The sequence below is a fragment of the Saimiri boliviensis genome, chromosome 8 (assembly GCF_048565385.1).
Source record: "Saimiri boliviensis isolate mSaiBol1 chromosome 8, mSaiBol1.pri, whole genome shotgun sequence".
Taxonomy (NCBI): domain Eukaryota; kingdom Metazoa; phylum Chordata; class Mammalia; order Primates; family Cebidae; genus Saimiri; species Saimiri boliviensis.
In genome coordinates, this window is record NC_133456.1 from 1,347,450 (window position 1) to 1,374,457 (window position 27,008).

Consider the following 27,008-nt stretch of genomic DNA (forward strand, 5'->3'; position numbering starts at 1 on the left):
AGTTTCTCTCTCACTTCATACCCTCAGTCTCTCTACACAGCATAGCCACTGTTACTTGTGTATTCTTCAGGAAATTTCCCATATACATACATGATATTTTTAAATGTCCACAAGCATAAAATACATATTATTCTGTTTTATTTTCCATTTAGGCATATATTTTGGAAACCTCGTCATAATTTATTTTTAAAAGTCTTCATTCGATGCCTAAATAGACCATTTCAAGGTTTTTGTATTATAGAGAATACATTACAAAAGTTAGGGAATACTGACAAAGTTGTTTGGCTGGTGTCTTTACATGTCTGGTATTTGAAACAATCCACTTAACATGTGTTGGGCCAGGGGCAATACAGCTAAAAGTAGAACATGAGCAGGATATGGGATTTAAAAGTAAGTCACTAAAACACGGCGCTATCTCACAATCATTGCTACTTACCATTCTTTCCCATATGTTTGTGAATGTTGGGAAGAAATGCAGATGTAACCAATATGTGCATCTTTACCTGCAAGGCAGTTGCACATACCAATGTTTTCATTCTCCCAAAACTAAATAAAACCTCTGATGCCCTCTGTTTTGCCAGGCCTATTCACTTGCCTCTGAAATTTTTCAGTTTTTTGAGATTGCTTAATTGTGTAACCTTAGACAGGGCCCTAATTGCTGTGGTCCTGTTTCCTCATTAAAATGAAAGTGACATCTTAATCATCCTGCTCTTGCAAATTCAACAATTCTACTTGTCCTAGCTCTGGCTACTACATATTCAAGAGAAAAGAAAGAGTAGACCAGACATGGTGGCTCGGGCTTATAAACCCAGTAGTTAGGGAGGCTCATGCGGACTGATAGCTTGAGCTCAGGAGTTTGGGACCAGCCCATGTAACATGGTGAAGCCGTGTGTCTACAAAAAATATAGAAACAATAGGTCAAGTGTGTGGCATGCAGCTGTAGTCCCCATTAGTTGGGAGGCTGAGATAGAAGGATGGCTTGAGCCCAGGAGGTAGAGGTTGCAGTGAGCCAAGACTGTGCCACTGCACTCCAACCTGTGAGACAGACAGATCCTGCCTAAAAAAAAAAAAAAAATTAGACAAAATCCCTCCCCTTAAAGGGAGGATAGCTCGAAGCTCATTCCCAGATACTTTAAATTTTTCATATTGACCTTTCTATGTAACCCCTGTCTCCCCTTGATTCTTGTAAAACATTGGAGCTTCCACAAGTTTCCTCCCAGGAAGAAAATGAGAAGAATAAAGTATTAGCGAGAATAAGAGAACAAAATTGTTGAACACTATCATAAATTCAGACAGCTATTGCTTTTGCTGTCTTCAAAGAGAACAAACATAACCTTAAAATGAAAGTTCTATGCTCAGTCAACCACTGTAACATGACAAGTCACGAAATTAAGGCAATAATAGTTTCCAAATTTGGGGAAGGATCATAGAATTTTTAAAGTTAAAAGAATTTAGTGGGAATACATAGGTCCTGACAGACTACTGCCAGGCAACTTATAAATACTTGTTCATTTAAAATTTTCAGAAAATTTCTAAGGAAGTTGTTTAATTTTCAGTGACATGTAATTCAGTTAAGGGAAAAAAATTAAATGTTTCATCAAATAGGAAATGAACATAAAACTCTGCTCTTCTTGAACACATCTTAGAATTATTTTACCAGTTCTAAAAGTGGAACTGCCTAAATCTCTAGCATGAATTATGAAAAACAATGAGTTCTCATGTCTTCAAACACCACGGCCAAAGGACAAAGGTCCTGAAAAGTCTTTAGAGGATCAGTATTAAAAATGCACAGACTCAATCTGAGATGCTGAAAAAAGTGGTAAGTAGATTTGCTTTTAATAATAAGCTACTCTTCCTTTAAAAGTTATTTATACATTAAATATAATTTTGTTTAAAATTACGTATACATTCAATATAATAAATATTTTGGAAAGATAGCATTAAATGAATGCTTGCATTGAGGAATTATAAAAATTAGCTGAGCTATGTTCAGTAGCATATTACTGAGCTAGAGAGCCTAATAAGCACTGTGAGGACACAGAATTGACGATCTCCGAAAAAGTGATTCATCGAGTCAGTCAGCCCAGCAGAGTCAGGAAAGAGTCTCCATAAGAAGCCAAATTTTAAATCAGTTTTGCAGGATGAGATGTAGATTACCAGTCTTCGAAGAGGGGAAATGTATTCCAGGAAGAGAAAACAGCACGCACAAAGGCACTGAGGCATGTGTGGAAAGAAGAGAAAAAAGGTTCAGTATGATTTCTGGAACAGAATTGTGTATGCGTAGCAGGAGAAGACCAGGCAGGAAGGTAGGGTGGGGCCAGAATGTGCTGTGGAGTTTGAGGTATACTCAGACTCTCTGGCCTCTTTAACAAGAAACTATGCGAAACTCTGGAGCCCTATGTTCTGTCACAGCATATTAATGGCCACACGTTAACAGAGAAGGAACTGGAAAATAACTGCTGGCTACGGCAGTGACTCAAACATTCTCCTATTTCAGTCTTCAAAGCAGGCAAGATGACACTTGAGAGTGTACGTTCGTGACATCATATTAAAATAAGCCAAAGCCTAGCTAGTCCAGCATGTAAAAAAACACGAGATCTTAGATGGAAACTAAATAAAACTGGTGGAGTTAAATTCACTTCTTGGAGTGTTATACGTCTTTATGACGGTTAATCGAAGTGCACCTAGGAAATCTGTAGGAAACGCAGTGCTGGAGAACCACAGAGCTCTCAAGAATCTCGGCGTTTCTCAGCTTCTGAAACCAAAAAGCAGATTAGAACCCACGGAGAAAGCGGCTGTCACTTCCGCAGCTGCCTCGCCCGTTTTTCCCACCCTGCCGGCCGTATTTACTCTCGCACATGCGCATCTTAGTTTTTCCAGGCTCAGCGGTCTTGCTGTTCTCAACACCCTCTTCATCAAATCTTCCCATTCAAATTCTCCCCAGCCCTTTTCCTTCCAGCTTGAGCATTACTGAGCATGTGAAAAAAGCAAGAAATATATTTTTGGCATATGGTAGTGAAACGAGGAACACAGCAAACATATGTTAAACACCTAGAACATACTCCGCTTGGGTTTAGTTTTAAGTAATTGACTTGATGTCACCACGTGTCGAGAACTCCCGGTGCCCTGGAGTCTAGACCCAAATGCCTGCCGCTTTTCTCTCCACACATTACAGCCTCATGCAGCCCTGGCCCCTGCCTCCCTTTCTCTATTCTACTATTCTTTCACTGGATTTATTGGAAACCTTAGGTTTTCATATTTTCTTTATAACAACCTTTTCTTCAAACACTTTTTATCCTTCACTAAAACTAGAAGGTTATTTCCAAGCTCTAAAAATATTTTTTAAATTAAGACATTTTAAAAAACATCATTGCCGCCATCCTAAAAGCCCTTCTGAATCAGTTTTCTCACCTATCAAAAGGAGAAATTTTCAAGATCATTTCTCTAGTTCTTTCCAGGTATTTGGTAATAACTAATAAGAATTCCCCTAATTAGTTATTAGTGTATGATAGTCCTGATTTCTTAGATGTGACAGCTCTATCATTTCTTACTTCAGCCTAATCATTTCTCTTCAGGAAGAGAATATCAGGTACCCAGGAGGAGAGGACAGCTAAATCATGACATTGCACTCCCGTGACTAAGACAGTTATTAGCTTGAGTCCCTCAGTCTCCAAGCTGTTCCCCTCTGGGTAAGCAGACAAGCCACAAGGATTCATTCAAATGGTGAGTGGGACACAGCAATATTAAAACTAACATCAAAGATCAACTGGTTAAGGTCAAGGACTATCGAATATGAATTTCTGCATTTTGAAGGATGAAACCGCGCTGTTTTGCACTTCAAAAACGTGGTGAGTTAGGTCTTTAGAACATCAGTGTTTGTCAGACAGAATGTGTTTCAAAGACTTGATTACAAAATCCTGCCAGAAACAGGAGTCTGGTCCCCAGGGAATTATTAAGTTCTGTTTTTTCTAGTTACATGAAAGCACACTGACGTGAAAAAAAAATAATGTTAGTTAAATCAGATAACAAATGGCTCTTTGGAGACTCTGGTGTGACTCTCCTGCGAGTCCGCGGGGTTTCTGTTCACTCCAGCTGTCTGGGATGTCCTGCCTTGTATTGGCATCATGCTCCCTCCACTTTTTGTCTTCTTTGAGACTCAAAGATAGATACGAGAATTCTTCCAAGCCAAAACCCCAAACAGGTGAGATTAGAAATGTGGCTTAAATTTCATCTCAAGTTTGAGGGTTATCAGGCAGCATAAAAGGCAAAGCTAATTTTTTTAAAAAAGCAAGCATCAGAAAGAAAACCAAACACATAGCCACGCTCTCCACACAGTCTCAAGAAACAAAAGCAGCTGAAATGGGAACAACTCTCCCTGCTTACCCTTCAGAGACAAAGTGGCAGGAAATTGTGAGATTCATCCCAGAGCCCCACTTGCGAGGAAGCCCATTTGGTAAATGGTATGGCTTGTGCGATCTGTTGTTATTGGTTTTCTTCCCTGGGAACATAGCACACTGGGGATTCAGCTGTACCACAAAATGGTCTTCTAAAGCCTCAGACATGTCAAGTGCAGACTGAAAACTGCTCCTCCTGGGTTTGCAAAGAGCCATAACTCTCCTTCTTGGCCCACTCATTCTTGGCACTCTTGAATTGCTGAGGAAAAGCTTTTGAACCCCTCAGTCGAAGAGCTTGGTGCCATGGGCGGTCATTAGCTCAGCCTCATAACATCTGTTCTGTGTTTTTGTTGCATAGGGAACCTAAAACCCACAGGATGAACCTAAAACCCTAAGTCATGGAGAGGCTGCAGGGAGAGAAGCCCCTACAACATAGCCTGCATCTTAATATTTATCAAAATTGGGTCGTATTTTTTTGTCATTAACGAAGGTTCCTCTCAAAATGAAAAGAAAAAAAAAAGACCTCCAAAATAATGCGTTATAACAAAAGTATACAGAAAATATTTTCCAAATATATATATTTTGGGTGAGATTTGTATTATGCATAATAATATCTTCTGAGAGCGTCCTATCTGCCAAGCACTACTCTAAGCATTTTACATTTATTAATTCATGTAGTACTCACAATAAGCCACAATTAATCAGCTGGGTAGATAACAGTATCATCACTATCTCACAGGTGAGGGAAATGGGGTTTGTCACGTGTCTAAGGTCCCAGAGCTAGAAAATAGCAGAGCTGGGACTTGATCCCATGTAGCCTGGTTCCAGAAATCAGATTCTTAGATGTCAGGTCATATTGCCTTTGATGCTTACCAAAACGTAAGAAGTCAAACAGAAAAATGAAAATCTAGTTTGGAGGCAGAAAGTTCTCTTAAAGTACCAGTAATTGCTCCCACAAGAATCTGGAAATATCCAATGCATCTTTCTGGGGTCCATGGTGGGTGCACAGGACTCCACAAAAGGTACAAAAGGCATCTTTGAGTTCCTTCTGGTTCCTCGACTCAGGATTGCTGTGCCACATCAGGCGGCAACAGTGCTTGCTGCATTTCCTACACTTGTGTGAGAAGAGATGTTAATGTGCCGTTGGAGCGATCATTCCCCTGTTGATAATAAGCTATGTGAGTTAGGAATTGGTCCCTTAGGCTCACTGCTGTACCTCCAAGTGTATAATACATTGCTTGACTACAGCGACATTCAGTCGCTGTTTAGTAAAGGCGTGAATTCTGTCATTGTATGTATCACACACATACTATATATGTTTACTGTCACTGGATCCTCAACTTACGCCTTTATTTTTTTATGGAGAGGGTTTTCCATAATTGTGAGTTATTGGAAAATAAACATTATACCTGATGAAATATCTAAATGCGTGCAGACTATCCTGTAAATGTTACATGTTTAAAGGAAGAAAGAATCTCTGCCTAAATCTAAAATTAATCTGACGAAGACTGTACGTTTAATGGAAAATGGTTGAATAAAATATAGATAATATCTCTTTAAAGCATTTTTAATAAATTGGGGGCTCAGAATAAATTAGAGGTTCTCATTATAATTTAGAGCTGCCAACTATTTGCTAGAAAGATTGACTTTGGTGGATATAATTTTTATGATACTATCTTTACTGCCAACATAGTTTTGAAAATATAGTCTATTAAATAAGGTAATGATTCCTGTTGAAGACTGTACCATAATAGTAAAAAAAAAAAAAAAATCAGTTGTATTTCATCCAGAACAAAAAGAGATTAAATTTACCTCATCCCTGGATATGGTATTTGGCTCAAATTGCATTTTTGCAGGAGGGTGGAGTTTGAGATCAAAAACACCAGAAAATTATGCATTTAATGAAAGCCAACTTTCTGGCAACTAGGGTAAACATTGTTTTGTCCTATTTCTGTGGAATTTTGGTCACATCCCAGCTATCAAAGAATATTCTTTATTCCTACAGAATTATAGCCTCAAGAAAGATGGATGCCATATTTGCAAGAGTCCTTAATTTAAATGTCAATTGTGTTTCTCCCTTCACTGAAATCAAAGTACATATTCATAAGCCAAGAGAAAAACATTATGCATTTAAACACTTCACTTTAAAAATGAAAAGCAAAGGACAGAAACAGGGTGACGGTTGATTGCCTGTTAACCTGGCAAATCATTAACATTTTAGAGCTAAAAAAGAACCTTGAAAATAATTGTGATGGTTAATACTGAGTGGTTGGACTGAAGGATGCAAAATATTGATTCTGGGTGTGTCTGTGAGGGTGTTGTCAAAGGGGATGAGCATTTGAGTCAGCGGACTGGGAAAGGCAGACCCACCCTCAACCTGGGTGGGCACCATCTAATCAGCGACCAGAATATAAAGCAGGCAGAAAAACACAAAAACATGAAAAGACTAGACTGGCCGAGCCTCCCAGCCTGTATCTTTCTCCCGTGCCGGATGCTTCCTGCCCTGAACATCAGACTCCAGGTTCTTCAGTTTTAGTACTCGAATTGGCTCTCTGTGCTCCTTAGCTTGCAGATAGTCTACTGCAGGTCCTTGTGTCTGTGTGAGTTAATATTTAACAAACTCCCCTTCACATATATATATATATGTGTGTGTATATGGCCTATGATTAATACTTTATATATATTGTGTGCATATATATACATATATATGTAAGTTTATTAAGTATTAACTCACAAGAACACAAAGTCCCACAGTAGGTTATTAAGTACTAATAGGATATATGTACCCTCTTAGTTCTGTCCCTGTTCTTCTAGAGAACCCTGACTAATACAATAATCTATTCCTATCTTCTGATTTCGCAGACAAATAAATGGAGATAGGAAAAGTACAATGATTTATCCATGATCTCGCAGCCACTGAAAAACAAAGCTGAGACTGAGACCCAGGTGTTCCATTTGTAGTCCAGACGTGTCTCACTGTCCCATGTCCTCCAGCTGCAACGCTGCCTTGTGCCCCTTCTCAGGACGTCTTGCTCAGTAGCATGGTATGCCCAGCCTCTGGTGATAGTTCTGTGACTGGCTTTGACTTGGAGACACAATGCAGCTCCCTGGGAACCTGGCACCAAATGCCCTTGAGTCTGTCTACAGTGGTTATCAGCACCATCTCCTGGACTTTGTTGAGTGTGTGGGAGCTAGTTTCTTTGCAATTGCATCATTCACTCATGACAGCCCGGATCAAACTCATCATGGTCATGTCTATTTTGTTCTATTATATAATAGAGATCTCTAAGAAACTTACCTAAGCGTTATTTTTTTCTGAGTGGCAAAATACACTGTATTTGCCATTGTCTGAAATCGCCCTCTCCTCTTCTTCTCCTCATCCTCTTAAAAAAAAATCACATCTAATTTTTCACAGAGCATAAAAATTCCATGATAGAGCCGCACATACCAGAGTCAGAAAGACAGAGCTGTGGTGTAACAAGCGATCTGCAAAGACTCAAGATGGTTTTGCGGCACCCAATCCTGTGACCCCAACTAAACCATCAGCCCCCAAGCCAGAAAGGTTAATCCTGGTAGTGTTAGTCCACCAACAGAAACTGTTTCTGCTGATATTTCTGTCCATTCAGCTGAAGTTTTGCCCCACAAGCTACCAGCAGATGCTTGGTGGTTCTCAGTGATGGCCTGATCCTGGCATGTCCATGTTCACATGTTATCATCCCATTGACATTCTCATTTAGAAAACAAATTCCTTCTAAAACAAAGAACTATGTCCCATTTACTCTCTCTCTCTCATTCTCCAAAACCTGGAGATGAATAGATATTAAGCCATTTACAACAGCCTATATAATTATAATGAGGAAAGTACCCAAGTAAATCCACTGTTTCATAATTGTTCATTTTCCTAGAATTGATAGACGCATTTAGAGATGCAGGAAGCAGGGCAGTTGAAGTAACCATCAACCTAATCGCCTCAACCCTTGGCTTTGTTTGAGCCCCAAAGGTCCACTTTTGGGAACTGAGGGACTTAGATCATGATGCCAGCCTGGTTTCTTGCCTGCTTTCACTCAACAAGCCCTTTCATGACCACATGCATTTGATATCCACCAAGAGGACATAACATCTGCTTCCTCTCAAAAAGTTCCAGGTAGTTTGTAGAGATCAGTGGAAAAAGGTCTCTGAAGCACAGAGCTATCAAGATTATTACTGTAAATTCCTAATTCTACCTATTGTACTTTAGTAGAAACTCCAGTTTCATAAAATAAAAATTATTGGTAAGAGAGACTGGGGTGACATTTATAAGTCCTTTATGTAACATTTGACAGCTTTACACATTATAATTTAGTAATAAGAGGAAAAAAAGAAACATTCCATATTTTCTCTCAAAATTATTTAGTAGCATATATTCTTAATAGAATTCTTTAGAGAAATTATAAATTTTTCTGAAATGACCTTAGTGATACCCCTTCTGTAAGGATACTTTTAATTATATTATCAGTTTTATATTATAAGTATTAACAATAATGACAAATAGTTCTCCAAAATATTCTAGCAGAAAACTGGAACTTTGTTCTCTTTTTCATATACTCAAAGCATCGCTCACTTCAGTTACTGCTATCCTAACTTACAACTCAATAATTATTGTATCTGGTTGATTCTGTACTTTGCCTCAGTCAAGATACCACACAGCAAAAATTTCCAAACCTTTTGACACGGGAGCGTATTTTCAAATTGCCATAATATTTGTAAGAAGTAACTAATACATAGCAAGATGAGCAGATGAGGGGCAACAATATCTCACCCGTATCTATGTCTGTAAGATTTATCCTGTATCTGAGAAATCACGGTTAACAGCACAACTCAGAATAGAAACACCAGAGTGAACCCCAAACTAAGTTTGAGGTTGAAGAAGTATATTTTGTTGACTAGAGGGATGAGTGGAGTTGGTCTTTATTATTGGTGATCTGAAATTTTTTTTAATAAAATACAATCACAACCATTCATGAAAGGTGTCAAATCTTGTGCTAAGCCCTTTACGTAGAATTTTCTCATTACCGATTATGTGACTGAAGCTCTAAGAGGTAGGTCACACGTAAGTAACAAAGCTAAGAGTTGAACCCAGGCTCTCTGAGTCCAAGGTCAAGATCTTAATCTCATATGTAAATAGGTAGGTAAAAATTTTTAAAACTCAAGAGTTTAAGGCTGCAATATGTTATGATCTTGCCACTACATTCCAGCCTAGGCAGCAGAGTGAAAACATGTCTCTAAAAAACAAAAACAAAACCACACCATATTCTATCCCTTAAGAATAGGCGTGTATTGAACAATGAGAACACATGGACACAGGGAGGGGAGCACCACACACTGGGGTCTGTCGGGGGGAAGTAGCGGAGGGACAGCGGGGGGTGGGGAGTTAGGAGAGAGAGCATGGGGAGAAATGCCAGGTATAGGTGATGGGGAGGAAGGCGGCAAACCACACTGCCATGTGTGTACCTATGCAACAGTCCTGCATGTTCTTCACATGTACCCCAAAACCTAAAATGCAATAAAAAAAAAAAGAAAGTAGGCTCCATGTAGGCACAGCCTTCGTTTTGTTCACAGCTGTATCTCCTGTGCTTGGATGAGTGCCTGGCATATAAGAGATGCTCAATAAATATTTGAATAAATTTTTAAAGATTCTTTTTTAAAAAATATATATTTTATTGCATTTTAGGTTTTGGGGTGAAGAACATGCAGGATTGTTGCATAGGTACATACATGGCAATGTGGTTTGCTGCCTTCCCCCCAACACCTGTATCTGGCATTTCTCTAAATAGTTTCAAATAGACAATTTCAAAAGAAGTACAAATGATTCAGAACATCAGAAAAGCTGTTGAATCTGTATTAGTCAGGAAAATATGAATTGAAACAGCAATGTCTTATCTATTTTATCATCCATTATATTTGGATGTTAAGTGCTAAAAACATTAACAATTATCTGTTTTGGGTGAAGATGCTGATCCTCCTATTTCCCGTTATTTTGGGGAGATTTTGGAGAAGTGCCTGTCTTCCTTTGTCCTGGCAGCCTGGGACACTATTATCACATTTCCTTCACTCTGCTAACACAGAGAATCCCATGGCTAGCCCCTCCACGTGTGCTCTAAGTTGAAGGAAGATATTAGATCCGAGTTCTTTTTCTATGAATCAGAAGCCCCTGGCAAAGTAGCAGTGGGGTGTTTCAAAGTCTGACTTACCTGGCATTTATTCCAGTTCCAAGACTACCACATGCAGCAGGGAAGAGCCCTGCTGTCCTCTCCGCGGTCACCTGTGCTGCAACCTGCCTCTGAGGCCACTTCTTTTTCACATTCTTTTCTATCGATTTTGCAAGGCCCATTCCTTGCTGCTTAATCTCACTTCCTCTGACTTAATCCATTTCCTGTCTAGTACCTGCTTGCCCCTCCCTTCCTCTGGCACGCAACGTCCTTGTCTGCCTTATTTACAGTGTCTGCAAGATCTTCCTTTTCCCCTCCGAGCTTTCCTGACCACCTCTGTTCCTGAAGACTCAAACGCCCTGGTTTTCCCAACTTTGGAAATTCAACAACCAGTAAATTTTTTATAAAATGTAGAGAATTGTCAGAAAACGGCCAAGTGCCAATTTTGCCAAGTTGGCCCATCGAAAACAAGAAATGCCATCCATCATCACCCTGATTTTGTGAACAAAGGGTATTTTAACGTTAAAAATGGGGAAAGGTCATAATCTCAGACAATAAGAGTATTTCTCAAAGAATAGCAATTTAACAACCTTGGATGGAGGGGAACCCTGATATGGGGGAGGAACTATGACTAGAAGAAGCTGATGTATTAGAAAACGGTCTATCTGTCCAGCACAGGGACCTCTTGGAAGTCAAAGCAAAATCACTTTCGGCAGCCAGTCCCGTACCTCCTCTGCCACCTCAGGGTCCCTCACATGAGTAATGGATTACGTTAGCTGCTCTTCTGTCTCGGAAAACACCATGCATCGGCTGGGCGTGGTGGCTCACGCCCGCCTGTAATCCAAGCACTTTGGAGGCCAAGGCGGGCGGATCACCTGAGGTTGGGAGTTCAAGACCAGCCTGACCAACATGGTGAAACCCTGTCTTTTAAAAAAATTAAATTAAATTTAAAATTTTTTTAAAAAAAGAAAAGAAAAAGAAAACACCATGCCTTAACAGCTGCTGGCAAGCCATGGTGGAAATGCCAGCAAAATGAAGCTCATTAATGTGTGGAGTATGCTGCCCTCCAGCCAGAGACATTACATAGATCCCTCAATATGTTCAATAGCTTAGGGTACTTTAAGCCCCTCTCAGAGTAGAGTTCTTGACATGCAGAGAGGCTGTGGAGGGGTAGAGGAAAAGCCACAGCAGAAGTATTTGGGTGAAACTTAACAACAGTGTCGCTATAATACTCGTTTCATCAAGGACATGTAATTGTGCATAGAAAGGTTTTTAGGGCAATCACTGACACATACTTCTAGGTGTTCTAATTATGGATAATTTTTTAGGTGAACATAGTTCTTGAAATGCAGCTCTTTTCTAACCATGAGGTAAATGTTATTATTCACCTTGGTTACTCGTCAAAAATTTCATCCAAAGTCACAAGTTTAACTGACTAAATGGGTTTTTTAAATTATTAAATCCCCAGATTCTAAGGTGTCAACTACTAGGCTCCAAGTTTTCAGTCCTCTCTTGGAATCAGGGGGGACTGGTTTCAGTACCTCCCACAGGTACCAAAATTCAAGGATGCTCAAGTCCCTGACATAAAATGACACAGTATTTGCATGTAACCTATGTCTATTATCTTATATACTTTAAATCATCTCTAGATGAGTCCTAATACTTAACACAACATAAACGGCATGTAAGTAGCTATTATACTGTACTACTCAGGGAATCATGACAAGAAAAGCAGTCTGTACGTATTTGGTACAGACGCAATTATTTTTCCAAATACTTTCAATCTGCATTTGGTTGAATCCATGGATGTGGAACCGACAGATGTGCTAGCAGATTTTGCCCTGTGTGTGCTAGCAGAAGAAATATCCTCACCCTCTGACTCAGGGCATCACATCTTACACTTCTTATCAGGAAGCAGAGAAAGGAAATAAAAGGAACAGAGATAGGCCAATGGCCAAAAGGGCCTGAGTTCTGTAAGGAAATTGGTCAACTCGGTCTACACGAGGATATCTGGGAAGGACAAATAGATGTCCCACTTCTTCATGTGCCAAAGAAATATTCAGGGTTTACTTGTTCCACTAACATTTGGTAGCAGAGGCGGTGTCTTGCCCCAGGCTTATTGCTAAATAATACGGAAGCTCGAAGGAAATGTAAGAAGAAAGTTGGGAATGTGAAACGTGGTGAGGTCGGGACACACACACCCACATGCCCACACAACACATGACTATGTAGTTTCTTCTGTCACTGTGAACACAACTGCCATTTCCATCACCGGCATTCATTAGAATGAACATTCTTAAAATTTGCTGCACCATTCATCTGTAGAGCTAAGTAGGATTATTCCGGGCTTTCAGTTTTCTAAAAGCCTAGCTGATTAAAAGGCATTAACATCTGTGTTTTGCCAACGCTGATTATACTGATTGCTGGCAAGTGTTTATGTGATAACCAAGACCTAACAAGAGAGATGCAGAAAAGCACAGTGAGCATCACTGTATATAAGGGATACCCACCAGTTGCTGCAGTAAGTGTTTCTTCCTTAGCAAAGGAAGTTAACGCATCAAGGTCTTCAAGGCACCTTCTGGGACTAACATTTTATGACTTTGATGAACAGAAAACGTTTCAGAAGGCAACTGCTGAATAACGTGAGACAAAAATGCTTCAGGCCAGGTGTGGTGGCTCAGGCCTGTAATCCCAGCACTTTGGGAGGCCGAGGCGGGTGGATCACGAGGTCAAGAGATCGAGACCATCCTGGTCAACATGGTGAAACCCCGTCTCTACTAAAAATACAAAATATTAGCTGGGCATGGTGGCGCGAGCCTGTAATCCCCGCTACTCAGGAGGCTGAGGCAGGAGAATTGCCTGAACCCAGGAGGCGGAGGTTGCGATGAGCCAAGATCGCGCCATTGCACTCCAGCCTGGGTAACAAGAGTGAAACTCCGTCTCAAAAAAAAAATGCTTCAAAGGCTAGTTATCCATTGTAAGTACTCCATACTCTTTTTTAACCTCTTTTCCTTCTGTTTCTTACCAAGTATCCATTTTTCCTTAATATTGCTAACCAAAGAGGAGAGAAAGAGAATTTTATTAAGTCAAATATGATGGCATAGAAAGTTGAAGTTCTGAGATTACCCACAGAATTTTCCCACATATTTAAATTATCTGAAATATCTCTTTCTTCGGTGGCATTGAACAGGAAGAATTAGCTGTGATTTGAACCTTAGCAAGCTTAAAGATTCATAGCAGTGCTCCCTTCGGCAGCACATACACTAAAAAATTGGAAGGATACAGAGGAGATTAGCATGGCCCCTGCACAAAGATTCATTGCAAAAGCACCTCTAAAGCATAATGCTGGTAGAAAATGCAATGAACTTCTGTTAGGGACCCCAATATAGCTGGGAATCTGGAAAATTGTGCTGTTTGTGATAAGAATTAAAGCACCCAAAAGTCTTTTGTTTTTTGAAAATGAAACAAAACAAAAAGCAGTGACTGGCAAGTTTATAGGAAGCTTATCTCCTTCAGTTCAGGAGTATTCGTTTGCCAAGTAAGGGTTACTTTTCACAAATGTAAAGTTAAGTCAACAACTCTTGGCATTTATGACACGATACATAAAAGAGCCTGTGAAATATGAAATGAAATTTTCAGGTTTTGAAATTGATACACTAATGTTAGGAAAATAAACCATTTGATGAGTGTTTTACTGGCTCATTTAAACTACATTCCCAATCAGAACTCTTGATTTCCCAAACAAGGAAACAGAAAGAGAAAGAGAACACAGTGTGTTCAGAACAGAACTGAGTGCTCCTTTCATGAATTAGGAGTTAAATCCACAGCAACATTTACCATTACTTACCACGCCCATCATTACTGTTATTAATGTTGCACATTAGAATTAGATAGTTCTCCAAGTGCTTTCACATATTTTTTTCTCATTTCTACAAGACTTCCCAATCCTGTGATGTAGATTAAACAGTAAGTATTCAAATATATTAAGTAATTTAGCATCCATCACCATTATCGTCATCATTTAATGAGCACTTACTGATTGCTAGGCCCTGCACTAAATGTCTTATGTGGATCATCTCATTTAATCTTCACAGCAATTCTATGCAATTGGCATTATTAATGTCTCTGTTTTATAGATGAGAAAACATGATTGATTGGGGACTGGAATCTGGAACTTATGAGACCAATTTCAGTGTTGTCTCCACATTGTTTTAATAACCAAGTTTAAAAAGAACAAAGAGAATCCTAAAGTTTCCAGTTCTTTTCATATCAGTTCCTTGTAGACAGAAATAAGAAAAGAAAGGGACCATGAAAAGAAAGTTAAATTTTCAGCCTCTTCCCAAAATAAATACTTACAAAAATGCAACAGGCAAAAATATTTGCCAAATATTTTGAAGTTTTGTAAATTGCAATAAAATTGCAATTTCACTATATTTGCAGCTAAATGCGAAATTCTATTTTTAATTCTGCTACTGGCCAAACAATGCCTTTTTGTTTAAAAAAAAATGTCCTTGTTAAAAAGCCTGTTAATGTGGCATAGCCTACCATGACTGATAAAGCTCTTGAGCTTCCAAATCAGCCTGGTTGCAGTTTGGTTGGTCTTTAACTAGGTCAGATTCAATTTCCACTCAGCAAGTCTTTAATGAGTGTGTACTACATGATTCGTGTCAGGGGATATGGAAGTAAACAGGACTCTTATTGCTTGTGCTTCTCTGAAGCTTATAATGAGACCAAGACAGATAGAAGAGATTAATTAGAGTGTAGTTTTACAACAGAATATTTATCCTTGTCTTGGGACTTACAGGAGGCTTCCCTGAAAAACAAAACAAGACGGCATTTAGATGAAACCTGAAGGAATGCTATTAATCAGTCAGATGGAGAGATGGCATGGGGACTAGGGGACATTTACAAACTTAAGTAAAAGTTACATCCCCTATGAGATGAAGCAGGTTTCCATAACCTACTACAAGGTAGAGCTTTTGCAAAAGAAGAGGTTAATATATTCTATGTTTAGAACATTTTCCTTCATTGGTCAAGACTTCTCACTCTGAAGAAGCTAGTTCATAACTACCTATTCTGGAAGGAGAGTGAAGGCAACGTACTGATGGTATCTTAGCTAATTACAATAGTGGTTTCATTAGCATCAGGGAAAAAAAAAGTAGGGTATCCACTTAAAAGCATGTGAGGCAAGAAAGTACAGATTGAAAAAAAAGATTGGAGAAGGAATAAAAATAGAGAAAATGAAGGAATACTCTAAGTTAAACAGAATCATAGTAACGAAAAATCAATTTTTTACTATGATGAGCTCTCAATTGGCTGCATGTGGCCAGAATAATTCACGACATATCATTCCGTATTCACTTACACTGCACTTGGGATCACAAGGGAAGACTATGTAGTTGAGCAGATTCACTTTTCCTATGTTCTGCTGAAGTTGGTTAAGACTATGAATGGGAAGCAAAAATACAGTAGAATCCTTGATTAATTTCCCTTCCCTTTGAATGTCAGTTCCCAATTCACTTTAAAAATGATGCAAGCATTTAGTTTGGATTGCTAAGGACACAGACTGACAGAATAAGAAAGCAGCCCACTGAGTGCTGGGAAGGGAAGAAACTGATCGCTTTCCAGATGTAATCCATGCACTGAATAATCTCTGTTTGTCCATCTGTATACATACATCAGTCTTTTCCACCCTCCTCTGTGCTCCAAGGGTTGACCTGCATCAAGGAGCTCTCTGAGCTTTCAACTGGGTGTGGTCAAAGGGAAACACCAGTAGGAGATAAGAGAATGAGAGACCCATGAGATTAATGTACTCCACCATCCCTGGGTGGTTTCCTCTAACTGCTCACACCCTTGAAAATAGCCCTTCACTAATCTCTCCTTAATGGCCCTAAGTTTAATGTACCATCTCTTTCCTCACCCCCAGAAATGGAAAAAGAAGTGCAATGCAAGGTTAAGGCAATGATGAGAGACAAAGAAAAGGTATATTTATGAGGCAGTATGTCAGATTAAGAAATCCGTTGAAAACATCTTTGGGATATGTCCACTGAGTTTCCTTTCATACCAAGAAGAGAGAAAACACCACATTGGAAGCAACTGAAAAAAGAGACAGCCAAACTATTTTGAACAGTGATTCACAATAACCCCTGAGGGATGGGGCATTTGGAGCAACTATTTGGGAGGAGTTGAAGATAAGCACACTGAACATTTCTGTAGCCCTTAAAAACAACAGTGCCTTCTGAATACTTACCTATGTGAATCTCCAGTGCCCTTTTTTCTCTGCCCAGGCTTAAGTAAACCAAGCCCAGATGCTTTTAGTGGCCTCATTCTGACCTTCCTTTTAAAAGTGAATATTTTATAAGAATTGCTACCAATTTAGTAATCTTTTTGCATAAGTAAGTATTAAGTTACAGACCTCAGTCTGCTGATGGTATAATGAGAAAAGAATAACTGATCTCTTCGCAACCAATGTGGTAAAGTTCTACTGGCTTCCTCTCAGTCGTATACATTAAGAAAATATGAATTTAGCTACATGATATATACTAACAAGTGAATCTCTAATATGTTTAAATTAATAGTCAAATGTTTATTAACTACCTCTGCATCTTAGAAGGGGAAAAAATATATTATACTTTTTGAGGTAAAGCTGCTCATTTTAATGTCTCCATCTTCCTGTGTTACTCCTTAAATAACAATGACAGCTAAATTATTTTTTCTCAGCCCAAGAGTAATGCGTCGGGCTTCCTTTTTAATGACAACAATCTCTTTGTTGCCAAATGCTTCACGTCTTAAATAATGGCTTGAATCTTGGCTGCAATTACGAGATAAGCTTTTTTCTCATAACCTTTTCACAATAGATTTTCATCATCTCCTTTATAAAGGAAATTAAAATTTGCATTTAAATTTAAGCTCATGTATCTAAAATTGGACACACCATTGGCACATTTAGACATAGTACTTATAAAGGAATACAGTTTGCTTTAGAAGTTTTTGTTTAATTTTGTCTCTAAAGGAAAAGAGAAGGAAAATCTAATTGAAGTTTACAAAGAATCAAAGGAGGTTGAATGTCAGAATGACAGAGTAACTTAAAAGTGAAGACAATAAATATATGTCTATTAAGTACAGTGTGCTAAGTCCTAAATATTCCCCCCAAAAAAACTACTTACCTTACAACAATTCTCAGTAACGTCTGAGATCCAGCTCATATGGCTATACATGGATTTGATGTATAACAGAATGCAGGTTGCCAGGCAGTAAAGGCCACCATACATACGAATTTGACACAGTGAGTAACAGTTTCATTGCTCTGAATGAACCTCATAACAATAGCCATGTTTTATTATTATTATTATTATTATTATTGGTTACTGGTTTATTTAGGTTTTTATTTCTCAACAATAGCCATGTTCTAATAAATGCAAGATGTACCTAGGAATTAGCAAGAAACTCCTTTCAGGCAAAGTTTTCATTTCAGTGTTTCCAGAACCCAAGCTGGGACTTTGTATGACCTGAGAGGACTTGAGAAATACCAAACTCTACACTTGTGGAGAAGTGTGTATTCCTGATCCGGTATTCCAGCCTCCTGGCTTGCTTGAAATGTCTCCTCCCTTCAATATCGGGCGAGTATTGCCAGCTTTTACAGCAGATAAGATTTGCCCCCATTACAGTCTCAAATCACAGAAAACATTCAAAACTAAATGAGACAATGGCTAATTGAAAGGCAACATCTGTGGGAAATATGGTTACAAACTAAGCAGGCAAGTTGTCTATCAGGAGACACGTGATTCATAGATGTGTCTGGCAGGCACTCACACAGACGGAGTTGCACACACAGGCTATTTTTTCCCCACTAAGTTTTCTGCCTAACACAGAGTAAGTGATTGCAGGCCTGAGCAAATATGCATTGCAATCTGAAGCAAATGTAATAAACTTTCTGACCAAAGCACAATTGACTCTCTTTCCACGTGGAATTCACAACTCTGGCTTCTTCCTTTCAGTAGACAACTTAGGGAGATTCGCCACCGAAATGTTTATGCAGGTGCAAATATTGTGACTTCTCTCCTGGAGGGGGTTTCAACCTTCACAGGATATAGAGAAAAGAAAAGTCCTATGCCTATTTCCCAGGAGCTCTAGAAAAAATGCTGTAAGTCCTGTTCGGGCCTACAGTTGAGTCACAGAGATAGTCTCTAATGTGAAAACACACACACGCAGAGAATTTGAGAATGGTAGAATTGAGGTCTTAAAGTTCACAGTCCAAACTTCTCATTGTACAGAAACTGAGATCGAAGAAAGTCAAAATGACTTGCCAAATGGTTCATAATTAGTCAGTGGTGGAACCAGGATCAGAACCCAGTCATCTTGATTCCAAGTTTGGTAAGCTTTTTCCCCATTATAACATTAATGATTTTTTTGCATCAATTCATTGTCCACCATATGGCAAGCTATAGTCTGAGTTCTGGAAAAAGAACAAGGAAAAAGCCAGGCAAAAGTTCTTACCTCGAGATGAACAGAATTTAGACCAACGAATAGATAATATTCTGTCAGGGGGGTAAATGCAACAGAGAATAAATGAAGGTCAAGGGATAGAGAATGATGAGGGGATGCTATACGAAAGAGATTAATCGGGCTGGGCATGATGGCTTATGCCTGTATTCCAAGCACTTTGGGAGACTGAAGTGGTAGAATTGCTTGAGGCCAGAAGTTTGAGACCTGTCTGAGCAACACAGCAAGACCCCATCTCTACAAGTAAAAACTTAGGCAGGTAGAGTGTCAGGCACACGCAGTCTCAGCGACTCAGGAAGCTGAGCTGGGAGCATCACTTGAACTTGGAATTTGAGGCTGCAATGAACTATGGTTGCTCCAGTGTACCCCAGCGTGGGTGTCAGAACAAGATTCTGTGTCTTAAAAAAGGGAGAGAGGTGGGGGTTGATCAAAGGAACTGTCTCCAAGTGATATTTAAGCAGAGTCTGAATGAAGTAAGGGTGGGAGCCACACAAACAACATGAGAAGAACTTTCTCACTGAGAGAACGATACGCACCAAGTCCAGGAAGCTGGGTTGAGCTTAGTGTGGCTTTGTGTGGCTGTTTTGGGATAAATGAAGGTGGGAGGAGTGAGGAAGGCAGAGAGGCCACTAGAGGGCTTTCAGCAGGGAAACAAGGACTTTATTCCGCTTTTTAAAAGATTATTCTGGCTCCTATGAGGAGAACGGGGGAAAGAATAATAGGAAATCCAAGAGGCCAATGAGGAAGCATCTCCCTGAAAGCAGAACTTAAGTTCCTTGAGAGAGGGGCTTTTATCTAACTTACTTGCTGTTGAAAAATGAGCACCAAGGATAGTGCCTGGCACACTGTAGGCACCTTGCAAGTCTTTGCTGAATAAATGGACACCTGAGAGGCGGAGCTAAGGATAAACTGATAGTGGCTTGGATGAGGATAATGGCAGTAAAAACAAGAAGAAATTTTTGGATGGAAGTATGTTTTGAAAGTAGAAGTGACAAAAACAGGTTCAAGATTAAATGTTAATATTTTATAAGAAAGAACTTAAGGTTGACTCCGAGGTCTGTGGTCTAAGCTCACCAGGTGAATAGCATCGACTTCTCAGGTCAGTGGGAGAAATGAAGAATTCTGTCTTGATCATGTTACACTGGCGCTATATACTGTTCTTTCAATTGGAAGTATTGAGTAAGAAGTTGAATTAAAATGTCTGGAGCTCAGAGGAGAGATTAAGATTGAAGACGTTAGTGAATAGTGTTTAAAATTACTGAACACAATAAGAGGACCCAAAAAATAAGTTTCGATGGGAAACTGGTAACGTCCAAGAAACCCTTGTCATTCCAACATTTACAGGTCAGTAACGAAAGGATCAACAAAGGATTTTGATCAACACAAAATAACACAGATGAAGAAGCCTGGAAAAAAGAACACCAAAAGTTGTGGTGTCCTAGAAGCCAAGTGATGAAAGTGTGTTCTGAAAAGGAGTGATGAACACTTAGTTGCTCCCAAAAAGTGAAGGTGAAGACTGAGAATGGACCACAGAATTTGGGAACATGCCGAGCACTGATACACAGTTTTCGGGGCATGATGAGGGCAACCCTCAAGAAGAAATGAAAACAAAAAGGGAGACAACAATAATGGGCAATCTTTGCAGGCATTTTGCCTCATATAAAGGGAATAAAGAAACTGAGAAACAGCTGGAAAATAACAAGGAGACCAAAGGCGGGTTTCATGGGCTTTTTTTTTTTTTTTAAGCGTGAAAGCCATTACAGCATGTTTACATGCTGATAGGAAGATCCACTAGAACTGAAGGAATTCATGTTGGAGAGAAGTGGGCAAGAGAAAAACCTTGGTTAGACAACAGAAAACAACATCCAGTGCCCAAGTAGAGGGTTTAACTGTAGAAAAGAGTAGACACAGTACATCTGAAAGGGACTAAAGATGCAATATCCTGGTACAGATATAATTTGGTGGTAGAAACGAGAGAAAGTCCTTTTCTACTTGCTTCTTTTCCTCCAGTAATAGGGAAGTTCAAAAAGCCCATGGACATGGAATTGAAAGACAAAAAACAGGAAGTATTTCTTACCATAAGCCCCACCAAGTTCAAGACACTTTTGTAAGCAATGAAATCGGCCATTGGTCTATGGCTAAAGAACTGAGAGTCTTGGGAATTTAACCATGTCACTGGACACTTTTTTACACTATTCACCAAAAAAAAAAAAAAAAAAAAGTTAGTGCCCTTTACAGATTTTTTAATACTAGAAAACAAAACGAAGTTAGGAGACAAATTAGGACAGTAATCATGTCCCATTGAAACTCCAAACTGCTTTGTTTGATGGGAGGAATGAGCAGGAGCACTCTCATAAAGGAGAAGGACTCTCTGGTGAAGCTTTCCCAGGCGTTTTTCTTCTAAAGCTTTGACCAACATTCTCAAAACACTCTCTAATAATGTTATCATTCCTTGGCATTCCAGAAAGTCAACAAGAAAAATGTCTTAAGCATCCCAAGAGAATTGTTTCCATGACCTTTGTTCTTGACTGGTCCATTTTTGCTTTGACTGGACCAATTCCACTGCTTAGTAGCCATTGCTTTGATTGTACTTTGTATTCAGGATCATATTAGTGAAGCCATTTTCAATCTCTTGTTAACAATTCTTCAAAGAACTTCAGAATCTTAATCTCACTGGCTTGCAATTTCCATCAAAAGCTTTACTCTTGTCTGCAGCTGATCTGGGTGAATGATTTTGAAACTAGTTGAGTACAAAGTTGGCTCAACTTTAATTTTTCCATCAGAATTGTGTAAGCTGGGCCAGTTGAGATGTCTATGGTGTTGTCAATTGTTTCTGCTGTTAATTATCAATTCCCTTCAATTTGGGTGCAAATGAGATTAATTTTTTCCTCAAAAATTGATGTGGTTGGTTTGCCACCATAAGCTTCAGCTTCAACATTGTCTCATCCTTTCTTAAAATGAGATATTCATTTTTAAACTGCAGATGTCTTTGGAGTTTTGTCCCCATAAACTTTTCATAAAGCATCAGTAATTTTATCATTCTTTTAACCTTCATCATGAATTTGTTGTTCTTGCTTCAATTTCAGCAGGATTCATGTTCCATTCACAGGAGTCTTTTTAAACAGATTTCTTATCCTTCTTAGTGACTTATAATAGATTGCGTTACAAGTTTATTTGGGTACAAAATTTTGAAATCTATGCATAGTTTTTTAAATATGCATTTCTCATGAACATTCGAAGACTCATTGGATAACAAGAAAAGTCATCAACTGAGAACAGTGGAAAGGAAAGAATATCTGAGATTTGAAGAAAAGAGAGAAAGTGAGACAACGTGTAGGAGATTAGATTGATTTCTGGCAAGGTACTCTATGTACCTTCTGTATGATGGTTTCACAGCTGAATTCTGCCAGATAGAAAAATAACACCTAATACCAATCCTACTGAAAATTGAGTAGGGGCTTGTCCCTAACTCATTCCATGAAGCCAGCATCAGCCTGACATCAAAATCTGGAAGAGACACAATGAAAAAAGAAAACTTCAGGCCAATATTCTTGATGAACATGGGCACAAACATCTTTAACAAAATGCTAGCAAACAAAATTCAGCAGCACATCAAAAAGTTAATTCTTAATGAAGAAGGCTTTATTTCTGGGATGCAAGGTCTATTTAACATATGCAGATCAATGAATGTGATTCATCACATGAAAGGATCAAAACCAAAAGCCCTATGATCATCAGCATAGATGCAGAAAAAGCCTTCAATAAAATCCAATAACCTTCATGATAAAAACTCTCAACAGAGTAGTCATCAAAGGAACATACCTCAAAATAATAAAAGCCATTATAACAAACCCACAGCTAACATCATGCTGAATGGGCAAAAGCTGGAATCCTCCCAACACAAGGATGTCCACTCTCACCACTTCTATTCAACATAACCAACAAAGTCCTAGCCATGGCAGGGATCAGTGGCTCACAGTTGTAATCCCAGCACTTTGAGAGGCAAAGGCAGGCTGATCACCTGAGGTCAGGAGTTTGACACCAGCCTGGTCAACATGGCAAAACCCTATTTCTATTAAAAAATTCAAAAATTAGCCGGGCATGGTAGTACATGCTTGCAATCCCAGCTACTTGGGAGGCTGAGGTAGGAGAATTGCTTGAACCTGGGAGACAGAGGTTGCAGTGAGCTGAGACTGTACCACCGCACTCCAGCCTGGGTAACAGAGTAAGTACTCCATCTCAAAAAAACAACAACAGAACAAAACAACAACAACAAAGGAAATCCTAGCCAAAACAATCATGCATCCAAATGAAAAAAGAAGTCAAACTATCTCTTTTTGCCAATGTTATGATTCAATACATAGAAATCCCTAAAGACACTGCCAAAAGGATCCTGGAACTGATAAAAGACACAAAGTTTTAGGATATAAAATCAATGTACAAAAATCAGTAGCATGTTTATACATCAATAATATTCTAGCTGAGAACCAAATCAAGAACACAATACCATTTACAATAGCCTCAAAGAAAATTAAATAACAACTGGGCACGGTCCCAGCACTTTGGGAGGCCGAGGCAGGCAGATTACCTGAGGTCTGGAGGTCAAGATCAGCCTGACCAATATGGTGAAACCCCATCTCTACTAAAAATACAAAAATTAGCCAGGCATGGTGGTGGACACCTGTAATCCCAGCTATTCAGGAAGCTGAGGCAGAAGAATCACTTGAACCTGAGAAGCAGAGGTTGCGGTGAGCTGAGATTGTCCCATCGCACTCCAGCCTGGACAACAAGAGTGAGACTCTGTCAAGGAAGGGGAGGAAGGAAGGAAGGAAGGTTGGTTAAATATCTAGGAATTTATCTAATCAAGAGGGTAAAGATCTCTACAATGAGAACTACAAAACACTACTGAAAGAAATCAGAAGCCGGGTGCGGTCACTCATGCCTGTAATCCCAGTACTTTGGGAGGCTGAGGTGGGTGGATCACCTGAGGTCAGAAGTTCGAGACCAGCCTGACCAATATTGTGAAATCCTGTCTTAAAAAATAATAATAATAAATGAAAGAAATCAGAAATGACACAAATAAATGGAAAAATATTCCATGCTCATGGATTGGAAGTCAATATCATTAAAATGGTCATATTCCTCAATAAAATTAGCAGATTCAAAAATATCCCTATAAAAATACCAATGTCATTTTTCACAAAATTAGAAAAACCTATTCTAAAATTAATTGGGAATGAAAAGGAGCCAAAGCAAGTCTAAAAATAAATGGGCAAAGGACATGAATTGACATTTCTCAAGAGAAGATATATATGTGGCCAAGAAACATGAAAAATTGCCCAACATCACGAATCGTCAGAGAAATGCCAATCCAAACCACCATGAGATACCATCTCACACCAGTCGGAGTGGTGATTATTAAAACTTCAAACAACAAATGCTGGTGAGGCTGTGGAGAAAAGGGCATGCTTACAAATTGTTTGTGGGAATGTAAAGTAGTTCAGTCTTTGTGGAAAGCAGTTTGGAGATTTCTCAAAGAACTTAAAACAGAACTAGCATTCAACCAAGCAATCCCACTACTGGGTATATACTCAAAGGAAAATAATTCATCCTGTCAAAAAGACACATATATGTGCATGTTCACTGCAGCACTATTCACTAGCAAAGACACAGAATCAAAGTGCCCATCAACAATGGATTGAATAAACAAAATATGGTACATAAACACCACGGTATACTATGCAGCCATAAAAAAAGAATGAAATCATGTTCTTTGTAGCAATATGGAAGCAGTTGGAGGCCATTGTCCTCAGCAAACTAACCCAAGAGCAGAAAACCAAACACCATATACTGTCACTTGTAAGTGGGGGCTAAACTTTGAATTAAAAAAATGAAAGAGAACATCAAGACGGCATAGATAAATCTTGCTCTTTATGGATATGAAAATATTAAAAAGTAATAAAACAGTTTGCTGAATAAAGGAGGAAAAGATTTGTCACCTAAAAGTAGTAGTTCTTTCATCTAAATAGCTCAAAATGAAAAAATATAGTCGCACCGTGAATTGGCAATCATGCTGACCCTGTAGGATCCATGAAATAGGATCCATGAATACTATGACATTTAATTATACAGTAAAGCATTCTGTATAGGAAAGATTAATAATGTAAGTTAAAGTAAATACCTAAGAATAATAATAGTAATAATTACAGAATTACATTTTCCTTCAGTGTGCTTGAGAGTGTAATATTGGAAACACTTACTCATTTAATCTGAATAGTTCTATTATTTATTCTTTATAGTGGTTTTTATTTTTAGATGCTTGCTTCATTTTTATGGAAGGTTTTAATTAATTCCTTTTACTGTTTTATTAATCTTTCTCTTAACTACAGTTTTAGATAACAGTGAGATTTAAATCTTTGAGTAGCTGAGGGTTTCCTTTTCCTTTAACACTTCTAAAGCACATAAATTCCAACATGAAAGATCCAAAAAAAGCAATACAAAAAAATAGCTTAGCAAGCCTGGAATTTCTTTGGGTTAAAAGAACCATAACATTATAATTTTCAAACTGCATTCTTGTATCACTTTGTTGGGAAAGAGGACATAGAAAACATGCACATAGAAACACAAATACACACACACACACACACAGAGTTTATTTCAAACTCAAATGAATTCAGGGAAGGTCTTTGCATGGCATTTAGATTTCATTGCAAGGAAGTGTTCTCATAATTAATTTTTCTTTGTTTTTATTTGCATTTAAAATGAACTTTCTATTTGAAATATCTTGCATTTGGCTAATTTGGGTGTTGAACAGAATGTTTCCAAAGAGATTCATTCAACATATTCAACTAAGTTAAAACCCTCTGACTTTCAAAAAATTTCTTCTTTATTTTTCTCATAAACTCCTCTTATGTATTTTGCCGAGTCACATTCACATTGAGTTTCTGGAGGAATGTCACTATGAACAATTTAATTGCTACTGTAACAGTATTAAGAGGGGTCCCCAAACTTTGTACACAGGGGGCCAGTTCACTGTCCCTCAGACCGTTGGAGGACCGGACTATGCAAAGTGTGACAGCCTTCACAGCCAGCGCTGCTGCCTCCACTGTCCCAGACAGCGGTATACAGTGTCCCAGGCCCAGCACCGCCTCCAGTGCTGTATACAGGGATGGCGGGGATCAGCCTGTGACACTGTGTATACAGCGTCCTGGACATCTGCAGCGGCGGTGGGCCTCTTCTGTGGGAAGCCCACCGCCGCATGTTTCCCCTGTTATAAGATACCTCCTAAAAATAAGATGGCCCCCGTCTCTTGGGGGTAAAATTAATATAAGACAGGGTCTTATAATAGGGGAACATGGTGTGTAGTCATGTGGGGGGAGACTTTTGGGCAACGGGAGGTTATAGGGGCCATGATGTTGTTGTACATTTGGGGGAGTATGGGGGCCACTGCACTGTGTAGTAATGGTTATAGTGCTTTGCCTTTCTTCCTGCTTCTGCTGTTATTTCACACTGCTTCCATGATGTGGGGCGCCCAGCCACAGCCCGGATGTGCATCATATGACGCGCTTCTGGAGCCATGATGTGTGTGGCCCGCGTCACCGGAAGTAGTACTGTACGTGAGCGACGCTGCACTTTGCGGCACCACCACATACTGTGCTCCTCTCACTGACCACCAATGAAAGAGGTGCCCCTTCCTGAAGTGCAGCGGGGGCTGGATAAATGGCCTCAGGGGGCTGCATGCAGCCCACGGGCCATAGTTTGGGGACCCCTGCCATAAAGGCTTCACTCTCATGGGTGGGGTTGGTGCGTCTTGGCCTCTCTTGCCCTTCCACCTTCTACTATGGGGTGGCAAGGCAAGAAAGCCTTTGTCTAATGCCAGCCCCTCAATCTTGGACCTCTCATCCTCCAGAACGTTGAGAATATT

The 27,008-nt window shown here is 39.2% G+C and overlaps 1 long non-coding RNA gene and 1 pseudogene across 1 annotated transcript in view; one reads left to right on the plus strand and one right to left on the minus strand.

Moving 5' to 3' along the window:
• LOC141585312 (uncharacterized) overlaps window positions 1–27,008 on the minus strand; it is a 400,044-nt gene that overhangs the window by 106,663 nt on the left and 266,373 nt on the right. The gene's annotated exons all lie outside the window — the stretch shown is intronic.
• Window positions 13,822–13,897, plus strand: LOC120367247 (U6 spliceosomal RNA; annotated as a pseudogene).